The sequence below is a fragment of the Stegostoma tigrinum genome, unplaced genomic scaffold (assembly GCF_030684315.1).
Source record: "Stegostoma tigrinum isolate sSteTig4 unplaced genomic scaffold, sSteTig4.hap1 scaffold_89, whole genome shotgun sequence".
Classification (NCBI taxonomy): domain Eukaryota; kingdom Metazoa; phylum Chordata; class Chondrichthyes; order Orectolobiformes; family Stegostomatidae; genus Stegostoma; species Stegostoma tigrinum.
Genome location: NW_026728814.1, coordinates 409,330 through 427,794, shown reverse-complemented (window position 1 = coordinate 427,794; position 18,465 = coordinate 409,330). Strand labels below are relative to the sequence as shown.

Below are 18,465 nucleotides of genomic sequence, written 5' to 3'. Positions count from 1 at the left end.
TCTATACTGTCAACGACACCTCCGACCTTTGTGTCGTCTGCAAACTTGCTGACCCATCCTTCAATCCCCTCATCCAAGTCATTAATAAAAATTACAAACAGTAGAGGCCCAAGGACAGAGCCCTGTGGAATCCCACTCACCACTGACTTCCAGGCAGAATATTTTCCTTCTACTACCACTCGCTGTCTTCTGTTGGCCAGCCAATTCTGTATCCAGGCAGCTAAGTTCCCCTGTATCCCATTCCTCCTGAACTTCTGAATGAGCCTACCATGGGGAACCTTATCAAATGCCTTACTGAAATCCATATACACCACATCCACAGCTCGACCCTCATCAACTTTTCTAGTCACATCCTCAAAGAACTCGATAAGGTTTGTGAGGCATGACCTGCCCCGCACAAAGCCGTGTTGACTGCTTTTGATCAAGCCATGCTCTTCCAGATGGTCATAAATCCTATCCCTCAGAATCCTTTCTAACACCTTGCAGACGACAGACGTGAGAGCATAAAACTCTTTTCTAAAGAAAAGTGGAGGCCAATAGTTAACCTGATACAAATTGGAAGCTTTGTCCCTGTGAAATGAAGTCATTGGATCTGAAACAAAAAATGGGAATCAGTTCTGAGGAAGAGCAAAGCGACCTGAAACATTAAACATTAATTAATGTGCTGAAACATCCCTTTACCCAAATTCATCAATCAGTCAAATTCACTCATTTATCAATCTATCCAGGATTTTCCCATTTCAGCAAATTACAGAAATGTGAACCTTAGGTCAGTAGTTGGGAAATTATTGGAGAAGGTTCTTTTGGACAGAATTTACTTATTTTTGGAAAACATATTCCATGATTGTTGGACTTAAAAAACAAAATGTGAACAGTTTTTGATATCACTTATGAATGACTTAACATTCATTTTACATATGTATAGAGCTAAAAAGTGTAATGTAATTATTTCAGTGAAATTAAGGTGATCATACAGTTAAAAAATCATTCGAATCTAACTCCAATTAATGAGCTGAATAATATGTGATTATTGTACCAGTTTTTGCATTGAAAATTCAATCTTATTTGATGCCTGTAATATTTTATGCTATTAAGTGTAACTCAAAAACAAAGTAATGAAAGGATGTCAGAAAAAAAACTTTAGTTTTAGCTTTATGGACCTATGGAATACTTGTACACATAGTTGGATGATTGCCCTGGAAGCTGTAAAATATGTAATGTCAGTGCTGACGTGAAAAGTAATTTCCTTTGCAAGGTGTTCCTCACTCAGAATAATTAGAAATTTATTATGATTATGAATCTACCATTTAAAAGATAGCTACTGTGATTGATTAAAAAAAGTTATATTTTACTTAGAAAATTAGGCTAAGCAATATACAGGTTGTAAATGTGTTTATTCAACAGAATATTGAGATTGTCCCAGGAACTAATTATACATACACAACTCATAATAGCTTGAATAATACATTGAAACAGTGATTATTGAATTGAGAAAGACATGATAGTTGTATCGGGCAGTTCAAATGTCTCACTATATTGGCAACATGTTTATGTTGTTCAAACAGGCAGCATGTTTGTCAAAGCAGCAGATTTTCATTTTGGGATGTGCGTCTGTTTAACTAGAATCCGTTCTGTTCTCTTGTAAGAAGCTCTTGTTGTTGTATGCGATGAACTGTCACTAACAGTGTAATTTACCCGATCAGCTTTCCTTTGTCTGTAAATCAGGCGGCCACTAAACTATACACCTGCTTTTCACAGTCGAAGCACAGAATCATTTCTGAACGAATAAGTGGCAGATCACAAAGTTATTTCACTGAAAACAATTTCTAGCACACATCATCAATCAGCATTTTCTGGTAAGATTTTCTGAACAATTCTGATTTCTAGCTGTAAAACTGATGATATCTGTGTTGCTTGTCAGTGAGGATTCAGCCCCTTTGTTCGGAGCTGTTTTTATACAGGTGGTTGTTTCATTAGGTATCTGCCAAGTTTACATTCCCCTTTGACTGTATTTCTGTGAGATTATTGATGCACAGAATATTTTACTCTGCAGAAAGTAATGTTCATTCACTGAATATTAAATAATTTTTGACTCTAACTGAGCAATGTACTTCTTTTCAGCTAATTATTCAATTTTCATTTTATGGCTGTATTAAATGTTGCAGGAACAAACTCTGGACAGTGTTTCCATTCACTTGTGTTGGAATCACTAACAGCTACATGGTCAGTCAGTTTCTGGCTGATGGATCAGTTTCTTTGCCCTATTGGATGATGGCCATTTGCTCAGTTTTCACTGGCTCGCCTTGGCCTCAGTCCATCAGCTGCTGAAACACTCCATCTAGCATTTGTTCCCTTTCGCCATGACTAACAGTCCAAGTTTGTGTTCCACATTCTGCCTTCATGTATTCATGATCATCACAGATTCTACCGCCTATGTCCTTACAGGTCCTGTAAAATATCCACCACAATTTCACCATGAGCTCCATTATGTTCAATCTAAACATTCTTCCAAAGTTTGGCTCACTGTTCTCAGATCTAACGACGACCTCGCCTGATCCTATTTCTACAATTTCACCCCTTCTCAAAGTATCTGCACTTATCCAATTCCAGCTGCTGGAGAATTCCTGATTTTATTTACCTCACTCACTATTAATGGATTTACCCTCAGCTGGCTTGGGCCTAAGCTGGGAAATTCTCTTCGTCTGGTCCGTTCTACGCTCCTTTCATCTTTTAGGCTCCTGGAAAACCTACCTATTTGGTCAAGACTTTGGTTTCCATCATTTTAAATCTCCCTTTCTAGATCACAACCCTGTGACCATGTGTAGACCATTCAGCCCTTCAAACCTGCTGCATCATTCAATACATTCATGACTGATCTGTTTGTGTTTGAAATGCCATATTTACTTCAACACAAATGAACACTGATGCTTCTGCTGAAGAACAATCCATTAACCCATGTCTTAAAAATATTCAATGAACACACCTTCTGAGGCAGAGAGTTTAAAAATAGCACAGCCCTCTGAATGGAAATAAGTCTCCTCATCTCTGTCCTGAAAGGGTGAACCCAATTTTAAAACAGTGCCCTCTCATTGAGGAATGACCCACCAGAGGAAACCTCTTTTCCACATCTACCTTGTCAGGACACCACTCATTCTTCCAATACTCCAGTGGAAACAAAGCCAGCCTGTCCAACCAATCTGCATTTATTTATGTCACACCGGGTGTGAATGGTGTTGAAGTGTTTTGTTGTCAGTTTTGCAGTGAAAATGTTGATTCACAATTCAATATGAGCCAGTTCTACCTGTTACCCACACTAGCTTAGCTGTCTGACTAGATTGTATTTGTTTTTGTGTTATCTTGTCAGGAAGGTCATGTATTAAAGTGACAAGGAGTGGGTGCTTTATGTGACATTTTCTGCTGATAAAACATTTTAAATATCAGACTATGGCTTCTATATTTGAGAGTGTCATGTTGCTGTATGCAACAGGCTGTGTCTAATAGGATTCTGCTCCCTAGAACACAGATTTCCTTTGTCTACAAATTACACATGAAGTGACTTGAACACCTGGAAATGTGATATGTTCCTTGCAATGTGATTTCTATTCATGCACTTTGTGGAACCTCCTAAAGCCAGAGGAACACAAGTGTGTGCAGATTTGTTTTCCTCACTGAAGGAAACACGCATTGGCATTCCTCCTCAGGGACTGAATCACTGACTATATTCCAGAAAATGAGTAGCAACGTTTGCAATGTGAAGGGGATCAAAAAGATGTTGCAGAAACTGGATGAGTGGAGAAGTCAGCTATGATGTTACTAAAATAGAAACGTCCACTGTGGATGCTGGAAATTTAAAAAAAAGACAAGGAGGGACATAGCAAATCTGGCAGCATCTGTGGAGAGAGAAACAGTAAGTTTTTTGTGACTGATGTGACTCCTTTTTCAAACAAACAGCATTATTAAACTGCTAATCAGGCTCCAGATGCTGAATGGTGTAATTCTGCCACTATCTTGATGGTTTATTTTGGAGAAGCAATCTCCTTATTTATTTGATTGTGGCACTGAAGCTGTGCTATTTAAACAGAAAAGGCACTTTCTGTGTCTTGTTGATTCTGGGTAGAAATTAATGCCCATTGTGCATCACAGAAGCTGGAGAGAGTTCTGATACATGAGAATATTCAATTCAAGATGCTATCTTTGGAAAACAAGAATGTTTTCACCAAGGTAGGGAATCACTGATCCTCACTGACCATGGTGCAGAATGAGCCTAGAGATTTGCTTTTGTAACTAATACAGTCAGCTGTGGTATACTGTAGCGCTCTCAGTCCTGCCTTTCCTCACAACCCAGCTTCATGTTTCAGCCAGAGGATCGCAATGTAGAAATATTTCCTGCAGATGAGACAATCTAGGACAGATCCACATCCACATTTTCCCATAGGATGTGCTCCTGACACATGGACTGTCAAGATTACGATGGAAATTTATGTAATATTTAGTTAGACTGAATTGCTGGAACAAGTAGAACCGCCAGAGATCTAGATTGTTGGAAGTGTTACAAAGTTGGATAGAGTGCTATTGGACTGGAAGGCAGGATGTTAGAATTTTTTCTGTAAAATTTTGATGTTTGTTAAATGAGAAGGAGGAAAGAAGTGAGTGTTCCCTTTAAAAGATAATCTGTTTTTGTTTGGCTTGGAGATTTAAAGAAATAGTTCTGTGACCAGCTTGCTGGTTAGTAGGTTCAAAGAACACTTGAATTTTAACATTTGTTTCAAAAGGCTGTATAGTTAGCAGGCCAATCCACAGTTTCATTTTGTTATCAAGGCAACAAGTTTTGATTTTAGCCAATTAATTTCAACCAGGCACTTACATACCGAAACAAAAACAATTAAGTTTAAATCTAATCATTTTGACAACTTGGGATCAATTCTGTTGTAAGAAAATGAAATGTCACTAAGGGTATTAAAGATTAGGGAAGTCAAGAGAGCAAACTGCCACCTGTCCAAGTTACCGACAATCATCTCTAAAGAAAGATTCATTGGCTCTCACAGATTTCGAAAAGCCGTGGAGTTAAGGCCATCGAAAGCAAAGGTACCTACAGCACAACTAGTTAATGTTCCTGACACAAGAATTCCACAGAGGAGGCATTCCTGACAGAAGAATTCAACAGAGAAGATACAGGACATTCCAGAAGATGTGACCTGGCTGTAATTTTGAGACACTAAGTTCTTTTTTTAAATTTTGCTTAATATAAGTGGGACTTGAATTTATTATGACAGCATACTATTAGAATCTTATTTTATTCCGGAATAGTTAGCAGTTAGAGGGGAAATGTTCAGTTTGTTGCTGGCTTACCAAGTTTGATCTCTGTTAGAACTATATAAATAAATTGTTACTTGTTGATTACAGAGTGCATATAAGGGGTATATTTTGTTTGATCACTCATTATTAACAGGTTAGGGTGAGAGGCAAGTTACACCACTTTTCACACTTCTTTTACCAGATTATAGGGTGAGGTGTGCTTCTCTTGGATGTTTCAGATTTAGTTATTGGGGGTGAGGCTGGTTCAATTTCACCTGCAAGAGGCACAACATCCTGATGGTGAGCAAGATGGGTTGCTCATTCCCTGGCACTGTGTCCCATCCAAGAACTCTCTCCTGAATCATACTGTGGACTCTCCTAAACCAGATGGACAGCAGTGCATCAACAAAGCAGACCACCATCACCTTCTTCAGGGCAGGCAATGAAGGGGAATGACTACTGTCCCATTTATTGAGCCTCAGATTCCATGGAGCAACTTCAGACCCATTCTGTGGTTCTTTCCCTCACTCTCTCTTTGGGTGTATCTTCGAGGCTCCCTTTGTTTCTGTCTATTTGTGTGTCTCTCCCTCTTCTCGTCCCCAGTATTCCGCCAGGTCCTTCATGGGATCTGATTGGCCATCAGTCAGTGAGTGAGCCCTTTGCCATCCGTAAGGTATAGTTCACCCACAGTATTGTGAGGGTGGCACTTGCTGGATTCAGAGCCAGTGACAGTGTCGGAATGGGAATTTCACTCAGAGTCACTGTGCTCTGGGTCTGGGAGTAAAGACTCGAGATGGGGGCGTTCCAGGCATGGACTGCTCTTGTCCCTTCATGGATAGTGGGTGCTGTTTGGGAAGAACATTTTGGAAGGAGATGCTGAATAGAAGGGCGGCACAGTGGCTCAGTAGTTAGCACTGCTGCCTCACAGTGCCAAGGACCTGGGTTTGATTCCAACCTTGGGCAACTGTCTGTGTGGAGGTGGCATGTTCTCCCTGTGGCTGCGTGGGTTTCCTCCAGGTGCTCCAGTTTCCTCCCATGTGCTGGCTAGGTGGATTGGCCAAGCTAAGATGGCCATAGTGTTCAAGGATGTGTAGATTGAGTGGGTTGCAGGGAGATGTGTCTGACTGAGGTGCTGTGAGGGTCGGAGTGGAGTTCTTGGGCCGAAGGGCCTGTTTCCATACTGTCGGCATTCTCTGAATTCTATGAAAAGAATGCTAAGTGATCACTGATGGGAATATTGGAAATAATGCACAGCTCTGTCCCTCTGAACAGATGGTGGAGGGGTGGAGTTACAAAGGTGTTACACACAGTGTTAGTCTTATGCTCCATTTCTCCCTGCCTAAGGCTGTCATTGCCTTCATCTTACATTTGTGACACTGTCTCTATCTCGTGTTCTCGCTCTGTCCTTCTGTATCCTCTGTGCACCCGCCCGTGCTCTCTGTCCCTGTGTGTTCCTGTGTATGCCTCTCCATAATCCCTAAATGCAGTTGTGAATCTTTCTCGATCTCACTTGAAATGTGTGATGATCTCTCTCTATTCTTGTCTATCAGTGACTCTGTCCCTGTCACTGTATCTATCTGTCTCTCTTTGTCTGTCTGTCCCTGTGACTATCTGTGTCTCTCTCTTTCTCTGTCACAGAGTCACATATAGACAAGGATAGAGAGAGATCATCACACATTTCAAGTGAGATCGAGAAAGATTCACAACTGCATTTAGGGATTATGGAGAGACATACACAGGAACACACAGGGACAGAGAGCACGGGCGGGTGCACAGAGGATACAGAAGGACAGAGCGAGAACACGAGATAGAGACAGTGTCACAAATGTAAGATGAAGGCAATGACAGCCTTAGGCAGGGAGAAATGGAGCATAAGACTAACACTGTGTGTAACACCTTTATAACTCCACCCCTCCACCATCTGTTCAGAGGGACAGAGCTGTGCGTTATTTCCAATATTCCCATCAGAGATCACTTAGCAATGTTTTCATAGAATTCAGATATTCCTACAGTATGGAAACAGGCCCTTCGGCCCAAGAACTCCACTCCGGCCCTCAGTGGACCCCACCCAGACACATCTCCCTGCAACCCACTTAACCTACTCATCCCTGAAAACTATGGGCAATTTTGCTTGGCCAATCCACCCAGCCAGCACATGGGAGCAAACCAGAGCACCCGGAGGAAACCCACACAGTCACAGGGAGAACATGCCAACACCACACAGACAGTGTCTGCCTCTTTCTCTCTCTGTCCCTATATGTATCTGTCTCTATCTTGATTGTTGTGTCCATCTGAGACTCTATCTCTCTCTGTTTCTGTACCTGTGTTTATCTGTCACTCTTTGCCTGTCTCCATGTGACGATATCTCCCCCCACACCCCCTGCCCTGTGTCTGTGTTGGTCCTGATGTTAATCTGTGACTGTCTGTCTCTGTCTCTGTGCCTATCTGTGTCTCTGTTTCTCTTTGTCTACTTGTGATTCTGCATGTGTCTGTCTGTCTGTCTATCTGTCTGTCTCTCTCCCTCTCTCTGTGTTTCTCCCATTTGCTATGTGTGTATCTCTCTATCTCTATCCCTGGGTCTGAGTCTTCCTCTCACCCTGTGACTATCTGTGTGCGTCTCTCCCTCGGTCACTACATAAACTGTCTCATTGATGTAACGTTTACAAGTGTAATCGTCCTCTCTCTCTCGTTCAGAGCGGAGGGGCAAACATCTGTCCCAAAGCAACAACAATGGAGGCCACACGACTAAACTCATTCCCAGCAACTATGTGACCTCCCCCGCCGCGCCCGGTCTACTCACCCCGAAAATGACCAGGGCAACAGAAATGACCCACCTCACAAATAAATGTGCCCCTGCAAGAGGCACAGCATGCTGCCTGTGAACAGGATGGATCGCTCCTTTCCTGGCACTGTGCCCCATCCAGGAACTACCTCCAAAATCACACTTTGGCATTCCCTCAAATAGATGAATTGCACTGGCTCAGCAAAGCAGAGTGCCATCACCTTCTCGAGGGCAGGTGGGAAAGGGAAATGATAGCTGGCTCATCGAGTGTCCCTTAGATCCCATGGAGCAACTTCAGACCCGTTCTGTGATTCGCTCCCTCGCTTGTGCTCTCCGTCTCTGTGTGTATCTTTGAACCTCCCCTTGTCCTTGTGTGTTCTCTCCGCCTCTTCCAGTGTCCAATATTCTTCCAGTTCCTTCATGGGATGTGAGTGGCCATTAGCCAGTGATTGAACCCTTTGCAGCCCATGCAGTGTAGCTCACCCACAGCATTGTGAGGGTGGCACTTCCTGGACTCGGACCAAGTGACAGTGTCAGAATGGGAATATCATTCGGGCCAGTGTTCACTGTGTCTGGGAGCAGAGATTGGAGATGGTCATGTTCCAGGCATGGACTGCTCTTGTCCATTCAGGAATAGTGGATGCTGTTTTGCAAGACCATTTCTGGAAGGAGATGCTGAATAATCCAAAGTGATCTCTGTAGGTTCGTGGAAATGAAGCACAACTCTGTCCCTCTGAATCGATGGTGAAGGGTGTTGCTCTCATTCTCCGTTTGTCCCTGTGTAAATCTGTCCCTCTGTCTCTGTATCTCCCTCTGTCTCTCACTTAATCATTTTGTGTGTATGTGTGTGTTTGTGTGTGTGTGTGTGTGTGTGTGTGTGTGTGTGTGTGTGTGTGTGTTTCTCTCTTTCTGTCCCTATCTCTCTCTCACCATACCCCGCACCACCCCCCCCGACATCTGCATCTATCTCTCCCTCCCTCACTACATAAACTCTCTAACTGATGTGACATTTACAAGTATATTCATCCTCTCTCTCTCTCCTTCAATGCAGAGGGTCAGGCATGTGTCCCACAGCAATAACAATGGAAGCAACATTCCAACACTCGTTCCCAGCAACTATATGACCCCTCACCACTGAGAATGACCAGGGTGACAGAAGCACTTGGAGTTCATCTGCCACCCACCTGCATGTGTCCCTGCAAGAGGCACCATGTCCTGGCTGTGATCTAGATGTTTGCTCCTTCCCTGGCACTGTGTCTCACCCAGGAACTCCCTCCTAAATCACACTTTGGCCTTCCCTAAACCAGATGGACTGCTTTGGGTCAGCGAAACCAACCACCATCGCCTTTCTGAGGGCAGGTAGTGAAGGGGAATGACAGCTGGCCCATCGAGTGTCCCTCAGATCCCACGGAGCAACTTCAGACCAAATCTGTGCTAATTTCCCTGCTCTGTCTCTGGGTGTATCTGTGAGCCTCCCTTTGTTCCTGCATGCTTCTTTTTCTCTCCTTCTTCCTGTTTCTTCATGGGACATGAGTGCCTATCAGTCGGTGAGTGAACCCTCTGCAAACCATGTGGTGTAGCTCACCCACAGTGTTGTGAAGATGGGATTTGAGCCCAGTGACAGGGTCAGAATGGGGATATCATTTGAAGTCATTGTGCTCTGTGTTTGGAAGCAGACTTTGGGCATGGGGATGTTCCAGGCATGGACTGCTGTTGTCCATTTGGGAATAGTGGTTGCTGTTTAGGGAGGTCATTTTTGGAAGGAGGTGCTGAATAACCCTGAATGATATTTGCAGAGGATGTTGCAAATGATGCATAGGTCTGTCTTTCTGAACTGATGGTAAAGGGCTAGAGTCATTAAGGTTTTGCACACTGTCTCTTATTCTCCATCTTTCCCTGTGTAGAGCTGTCATTGTCTTCATCTTAGGTTTGTGAGCCCCTATTTGTTTCTTCTGCTCTCTCTCGCTCTCTGTCACTCCGTGTTCTTTGTGAATCTCTCCATAACTCTCTGTCCCTGTGTATTCCTGTAAATCTCTCTCTGTGGCCCAGAATGTAGCTGTGTCTCATTTCATATCCGTCATCATTTCTCTGCCCCGTGTCTATCTGTGACTCTCTCTCACTGTGCCCCTGTGTCTATCTGTTTCTCTCTCTCTCTCTGTGTCTGGGTGTCTATCTATGACTCTCTCTGTCATTCCTGTGTTGATCTATTTGTGTCTCTTTCTCTGTGCCTGTGTCTATCTCGAGCTCTCTCTCATCCCTGTGTTGATCTATGTGTGTCTTTCTATGTGTGCATGTCTATCTCTCTCTCTCTTCCTGAGTAGAGCTGTGTCTCTCTCTGTCCCCGTGTGCTTTTGTGATCCTCAGTTTCTGACATGACCTGTACTGTGTTTCTCTCTTTCTATCCCCATGTATATATTTCTCTTGTCTCGCTCACTACCCTGTCTCTGATTCTCTCTGCCCCAATGTTTGTTTATTTTAATCACATCTGGGATGAAAACATTTCTGGCCAGGCCTGCATTTCATGCCCATCACTGACTGTGCAGAGAGCTGTGGGCCTGGACTCACATGTTAGGCCAAACCAGACAATGAGCATTAGTGAAGCAGTGATAATGGGAACTGCAGATGCTGGAGAATTCCAAGATAACGAAATGTGAGGCTGGATGAACACAGCAGGCCCGGCAGCATCTCAGGAGCTCAAAAGCTGACGTTTTGGGCCTAGACCCTTCATCAGAGATGGGGATGGGGTAAGGGTTCTGGAATAAATAGGGAGAGAGAGGGAGGCGGACCGAAGATGGAGAGAAGAGAAGATAGGTGGAGAGGAGAGTATAGGTGGGGAGGTAGGGAGGGGATATGTCAGTCCAGGGAAGACGGACAGGTCAAGGAGGTGGGATGAGGTTAGTCGGTAGGAGATGGAGGTGCGGCTTGGGGTGGGAGGAAGGGATGGGTGAGAGGAAGAACAGGTTAGGGAGGCAGAGACAGGTTGGACTGGTTTTGGGATGCAGTGAGTGGAGGGGAAGAGCTGGGCTGGTTGTGTGGTGCAGTGGGGGGAGGGGACGAACTGGGCTGGTTTTGGGATGCGGTGGGGGAAGGGGAGATTTTGAAGCTGGTGAAGTCCATTGATACCATTGGGCTGCAGAGTTCCCAAGCGGAATATGAGTTGCTGTTCCTGCAACCTTCGGGTGGCGTCATTGTGGCACTGCAGGAGGCCCATGATGGACATGTCATCTAGAGAATGGGAGGGGGAGTGGAAGTGGTTTGCGACTGGGAGGTGCAGTAGTTTGTTGCGAACTGCGCGGAGGTGTTCTGCAAAGCGGTCCCCAAGCCTCCGCTTGGTTTCCCCAATGTAGAGAAAGCCGCACCGGGTACAGTGGATGCAGTATACCACATTGGTAGATGTGCAGGTGAACCTCTGCTTAATGTGGAATGTCATCTTGGGGCCTGGGATAGGGGTGAGGGAGGAGGTGTGGGGACAAGTGTAGCATTTCCTGCGGTTACGCGGAAGGTGCCGGGTGTGGTGGGGTTGGAGGGCAGTATGGAGCGAACAAGGGAGTCATGGAGAGAGTGGTCTCTCTGGAAAGCAGACAGGAGTGGGGATGGAAAAATGAAGCAAGTGTTTTCTTTTTCCCAAAAATTGACAATGCATTCAACATCATTGTTGCATTCTCAGCTCTGAATTCTTTATTGAACTTAAATTCCACCCTCAGTCGTGGCTGGATTTGAACCTGGGTGCTCTGGACTTCAGCTGAGTTTGTGTGTGAGCAGTATTGATCATACGATGAGGCCTATTTCTCTGTCCTTTCGGATTTCATGGTTTGCCTCTTATGTACCTGTGTGTTTCTGTGACTGTCTCTGTCCCTGTGATTATAATGTTGTGATTGTGTTGAAGGATCTGCTGGAGACTGTGTGCTGAGAGTTCCCCTACGATTATCCAGGATTGCAGTAAATGAGGTCTTTCACTGGAATGAGGCTGCACTTGCTATTCTGACTATTCCCCAGCATTCCTGAAAAGTGGGAACTGGGCACAATGAGACTGTGGGGGAGATGCACTCAGACAGCGTAGCAGTGAGTCATTGGTAAGGCTTCAGCATCTGTGTCTCTTTGTCTTTGTGTCTAAATAAGGGGTAGGCCATTTAGAACAGAGTTGAGGAAAAACTTCTTCACCCAGAGAGTGGTGGATATGTGGTATGCTCTGCCCCAGAAGGCAGTGGAGGCCACCTCTCTGGATACTTTCAAGAAAGAGGTGGACAGAGCTCTTAAAGATAGTGGAATCAAGGGTTATGGGGATAAGGCAGGAACAGGATACTGATTGTGGATGATCAGCCGTGATCATAATGAGTGGTGGTGCTGGCTCGAAGGGCCGAATGGCCTACTCCAGCACCTGTTGTCTATTGTCTATTCTCCTTCTCCAGTGTCCAATATTCTTCTACTTCCTTCATGGGATATGAGTGACAATCAGTCAGGATGTGAACCCTTTACAGTCCATGAGATGGAGCTCACCCACAGTGTTGTGAGGGTGGCACTTCATGGATTCAGACCCAGTGACAGCATTGCAATGGGAATATCGTTCGGAGTCAGTGTGCTCTGTGTCTGGGAGCAGAGAATGGGGATGGGGATGTTCCCAAAAGGATGAAAGCAGTCAATCCTGGAATAGAGGGTGTTGTCGTGGAAGATCATTTTTGGAAGGAGATGCTGAATAATCCTGATAATCGCTGCAGGGACCTTCAGTTGATGTACAACTCTGTCCCCCTGTACTCATGGTAAAGGGGAGAGAGTGTCTGTCTCAGTCTCCATTTCTCCTTGTGATAACAGTGTCATCGTTTTCATCTTAGCTTTGTCTCTTTCTCTATCTATCTCATGCCATTTCTCTGTGAATCTGTTTGTCTGTCTCTGTTTCTGTGAATCTCACTCCATGTTGCTGAATGTAGCTGCAATGTCTCTGTGATCGGTTCATAAGTGTGATAATCTCTCTCTGCTCCATGTGTCTATCTGTGGTTCTGTTTGCGTCCCTACATATATCAGTAATCTCTCTATGTCGCTGTGTATATCTGTTTCTTTCATTCATGGATTCCCTACAGTGTGAAAACAGGCCATTCAGCCCAATAAGGCTATACTATCCTTCAGAGCCTCCCACCAAAACACACACCCCCATAACCCACTTGTTATACACATTGCTGAACAAGTTAGCATGGTCAATCCACTTAAACTGTACACCTTTGGACCGTGGAAGGAAAACTGAGCACCCGGAGGAAAGTCACGCAGACTTGGAGACCATGTGCAAACTTCACACAGTCACCCAAGGATGGGAGAGAACTTGGGTCCCTGGTGCTGTGAGGCAGCAGTGCTAGCCACTGAGCCACGGTGCCTATCTATCTATCTCTCTGACCCTGTCTTAATCTGTTTCTCTTGCTCTATCTGAGTCTGTGTCTATCTATGTCTCTCCCTCTCTCTCTCTCTCTCGCTCCATGCATCTATCTGTGATTCTCTCTTCCCTGTCACTGTGTCTATTTGTGATTCTCTCTGTCACTGCACCTATCTGTGTCATCCTCTCTCTGTCTCTCTCAAAACCTCTGAAAATCTGTGTCTTGCCCACCCTCGTTGTATAAATTGTCGAATTGCTGATACATTTACAAGTGTAATCATTCTCTCTCTCACCATCTCTGTGTCTTTCTGTGTGTCTCTCTCTTTCTTTTTGTCCCTGTGAATATATGTGAGTGTGTGCATGTGTGTATGTACAAGACTGTATGTGAGAGCGTCTGCACACACGAGAGTGTGTGTGATTGAGAGTAAGGGACTGTTTGAGAGTCTTCACTGTGGCAGGGGAAGAAACACAGGGGAAGACAGTTACTGAATGAAATTACAGGATGGAATCATTGACACAAACTTTGCAGTCCAATAGACACACTCACATGCATGGTCTTTCTTTCTATGCACGCACACAGGCAGACCCTTTCTTTGGGTCTCTCTCTCTCACGCGCGCAAACACACAGAGACACACGCGTGCGCAGACACACAGAGACACGCGCGCAGACACACAGAGACACACACGTGCACAGACACAGAGACACGCGCATGCAGACACACAGAGACACACGCGCACACGCACACACTATTGGCCTGGATGTTGCTGATTATGGATGATTTGAGGTACAAAGAAAGGTCGGATATATTGGGATGTTTTTCACTGAAGCATAGGAGCTTTAAAGGTGACCTGATAAGGAGTTTATAAAATAATGAGGGGTATAGATAGAGGTAATGGTAGCTGTCATTTCCCTAGGATGGGACTTTTCAAGACTAGGGGACACAATTTTAAAGGCGAGAGGAGAAAGATTTAGAGAAGACATGAGGGGAAAAGTTTTTACACAGAGGGTGGTAAGTGTGTGGAATAAATTTCCTGAGTAAGAGGTGTGTGTGAGTACAATTATATCACTTAAAATACATTTGGGCCAGTGGCAGGCAGGTCAGACTAGGTTCATTTGGGATTATGTTCGGCATGCACTGGTTGGACCGAAGAATCTGTTTTTGTGCTGTCGGACTGTATGACATGTAGATACACACCTGCACATGCGCGCACTCACACGCACACACATACGGACACATGCACATACCCACACACGTTCACACAAACGCACATGCTCACAAGCACACGCTCACAGGCACATGCTCACACATGCACACACACACATGCACATGCTCACATACACACACGCACATATGCACGCACACACACATACATACATGCGCATACACTCACACACATGCGCGTGCACTCACACACGTGTGTGCTCGCACACACACAAACATGCATGCTCTCACACACACACACGTGCACACTTACACACACATGCACACATGTGAGCACTCGCACACATATGAGCACACACACACATGCGTGGTCACACATGTGCGCGCTCATACACACATGCATGCGCTCTAAAACACGTGCACTTTCACATGCATGTGCACGCTCACACACCTGCATGCTCACACACACATGCACACAGATACATGCACATATGTGCACACTCACACAAACTCACGCTCACACGTACATGCACATACTTGCACGCTCACACACACATACACGCACACACACACAACACGCTGACCCCTTGAGCTCAGAACATCACTGACTACACCCCCTGACAAAACCTTTATAAAGTGCTCCCAAGGAGGAGAATAAACAAAGCTTTGACTGTCAAGTTTGAAATGGCTGCATGGAGTGCAGGCCAGGGAGAGACAGTGGCAGAAGAGAGAGAGAGAGAGAGAGTGAGAAAGAGATAACAAAGTGTGAAGCTGGATGAGCACAGCAGGCCAAGCAGCATCTCAGGAGTTTGATTCTGGGAGCCACACTGACAGTAGGAAAATACTGAGAGATCCTCAGCAAATATCCCCATTATCTTTCTATTCCTGTCTCTTGGGGCATCCGCAGTCAGGCTCTTAAGTGCTATTATGAGACCAATGTTAAATATTTTCAAACTGCACTGACAGAGATAACATGGCTTTAAAAAGGTTTCAAAGAACAAGGGTTGGTAAAGACAACAAAATGTGAGGCTGCATGAACACAGCAGGCCAAGCAGCATCTCAGGAGCACAAAAGCTGACGTTTCGGGCCTAGACCCTTCATCAGAGAGGGGGATGGGGAGAGGGAACTGGAATAAATAGGGAGAGAGGGGAAGGCGGACCGAAGATGGAGAGTAAAGAAGATAGGTGGAGAGAGGAGAGGTGGGGAGGTAGGGAGGGGATAGGTCAGTCCAGGGAAGACGGACAGGTCAGGGAGGTGGGATGAGGTTAGTAGGTAGATGGGGGTGCGGCTTGGGGTGGGAGGAAGGGATGGGTGAGAGGAAGAACCGGTTAGGGAGGCAGAGACAGGTTGGACTGGTTTTGGGATGCAGTGGGTCGGGGGGAAGAGCTGGGCTGGTTGTGTGGTGCAGTGGGGGGAGGGGACGAACTGGGCTGGAACTATGCAGTAGGGGAAGGGGAGATTTTGAAACTGGTGAAGTCCACATTGATACCAAGATAATAAAATGTGAGGCTGGATGAACACAGCAGGCCAAGCAGCATCTCAGGAGCACAAAAGCTGACGTTTCGGGCCTAGACCCTTCATCAGAGAGGCTCCTGATGAGGATTTGTGCTCCTGAGATGCTGCTTGGCCTGCTGTGTTCATCCAGCCTCACATTTTATTATCTTGGAATCTCCAGCATCTGCAGTCCCCATTATCTCTCCACATTGATACCATTAGGCTGCAGGGTTCCCAGGCGGAATATGAGTTGCTGTTCTTGCAACCTTCGGGTGGCATCATTGTGGCAGTGCAGGAGGCCCATGATGGACATGTCATCTCGAGAATGGGAGGGGGTGTGGAAATGGTTTGCGACTGGGAGGTGCAGTTGTTTGTTGCGAATAAAGCTTTGCTGCCGGAGAATTAACATTTCAATGGCCAGGAAGATCCAACAAAAGACTCCAATCCTGGAAATTACCATCTCTATCACACAGAGGCCTCCCTAATGAGCAGACTGAGCGACATTGCAATGTGTCAGAGGTGGAGTCTGCAAATCATTCACTGAGAAATGTATCAGATTTATCCTCTGATGCAGGGTCTAGGCCCGAAACGTCAGCTTTTGTGCTCCTGAGATGCTGCTTGTCCTGCTGTGTTCATCCAGCCTCACATTTTATTATCTTGGAATTCTCCAGCATCTGCAGTTCCCATTATCTCTGAAACTGTGAGAGTGAGCAGCTCTCCCTGTTTGATTGAGATTGTGTGTGTGTATGTGTGTTTATTATTATTTTAAACCTCTGGTTTATTACCAGCTTATGATTTATTTGGTAGTTTGATGTTGCTGTGATGTTTTGTAATGCTGTGGACGTGGGGTAATGAAGATAAACCTGGCCTCTTGTGTAATTTTGCTGCAAAATGCTCTAGCTCCCCCTTTCAACTAATCTTTTCTCTTCTATCCCCAGGAATTTCTGGTTTGGAAAGCTACAACGTGAAGATCCAAAATGTCTGGGGCCAGGAAAGCTTTGAAAAAGAACAACTTCCAGAGGGTTACAACATTGGCCTGATGTCTGTTCCCACTGCATCCCATGAGGGGCCCATATGAGTCCTGTCTCTTTTTGACCCTGAGGTTTAATGTGGGTTACGGAGGAGGGCAGCGTGATAAAATGTGACAGTGAGAGAAGGATTTGAAGAATTGAAAGAGTAGGTCAAACAGGAGAGCCAGGGAGAGTATTTGAGATTGTGAATTAACTGTAATGTCAGTTTCTGGGGTCACAGGAAATAATTAAACTGAGCCAGCATCACAGAAGGGAAAAAAAATCAGATTATCTGGCTGCTGGGACACTGCTGCATGTGGGATCTTGCTGTGTATTAATTGTCCCAGTGCCATTGTTACAGGTCGTGACTGTTTTGATCAGGTAACCCATCATTTCAAAGCTTTACAAAGGGACTGGCATGGAAACTCAATGCATCACCCGATATGTTTGTGTTCAGATGTTGCCAAGACGTTGTCCGTGTGACAGAGAGGAAATCCCAGGATCTTGCTGCACTGTCTCTGCTTTGCCTTGCAACTAATGCTGTCTCTTTTTTTTCTCCAAAGGGACCAGTTTTTTTTTGAAGAACCAAAGGGGAAGCGTTTGGGGCCCACAAGGCATAGAACAAGGGCTTTCTCCAAAGGGGACATCATGCTGAGGCTTATTGGACAGGCTGCGCCCCAGGGTTTGAAGCTTGGGGTTAAAGTAATCGGGGCCTTGGGATTTGACACAAACATGTGTCAGGACTCCCCAAGGAGGAAATTAAAACTGTAAATGTGAAATCTCACAAAAGACATGTTCTGATGTCAGAGTAATAATGTGTGAATGTGAAGTCGACATTGGGAGTGAGAGACAGACTTGCAACAGGGAGAGGGACAGGGGAAAAGGGAGAGGGACGGAGAGAGAGGCATTTGAGATTTTTAAGTATCTGTCATGGTAGTGCCTGGGGATACAGAAAATATTGACCATTTAACCAATATTCCATTACAAAGATTGGGTTTATCTTGTTCCTGACACATTGCTGGCAGTGGGATCTTGCTGTGCCTCATTGGCCTGCAGCAATGCGACTGTCTCGATAATCTCCTCCTGTTAACCTTGCCTGATGGGTCTGGGATTGAAATTTCCCAAATTTTTCCCCAATTCAAACAGAGCCTGGCATTGATAAGGGATGGCTTGTGTGAAGGAGAAACATCAAACCCTCACCTCTTGCCGTGAAATTTCTTTAACAATGCCCTTCCTTTCCAGTTCCAATAATTTCTCCCCTCTTGCTCTGTCCATTTATTTTGAAACCACAATGGGACAAGAAATCCTTCCCTTGGACACAGGTTTCCTCCAGAGCGAGGAGGGGTGGGGTTCAGGCATTGG

The 18,465-nt window shown here is 45.2% G+C and overlaps 1 long non-coding RNA gene across 1 annotated transcript; it reads left to right on the top strand.

The window, feature by feature from the left end:
- Positions 1-1,728: 1,728 nt before the first annotated feature.
- Positions 1,729-17,956, top strand: LOC132209350 (uncharacterized). Its single transcript, XR_009445441.1, has 3 exons — positions 1,729-1,856; positions 5,046-5,201; positions 17,032-17,956. It is a non-coding gene; the product is annotated as an uncharacterized LOC132209350 (long non-coding RNA).
- Positions 17,957-18,465: the final 509 nt, after the last annotated feature.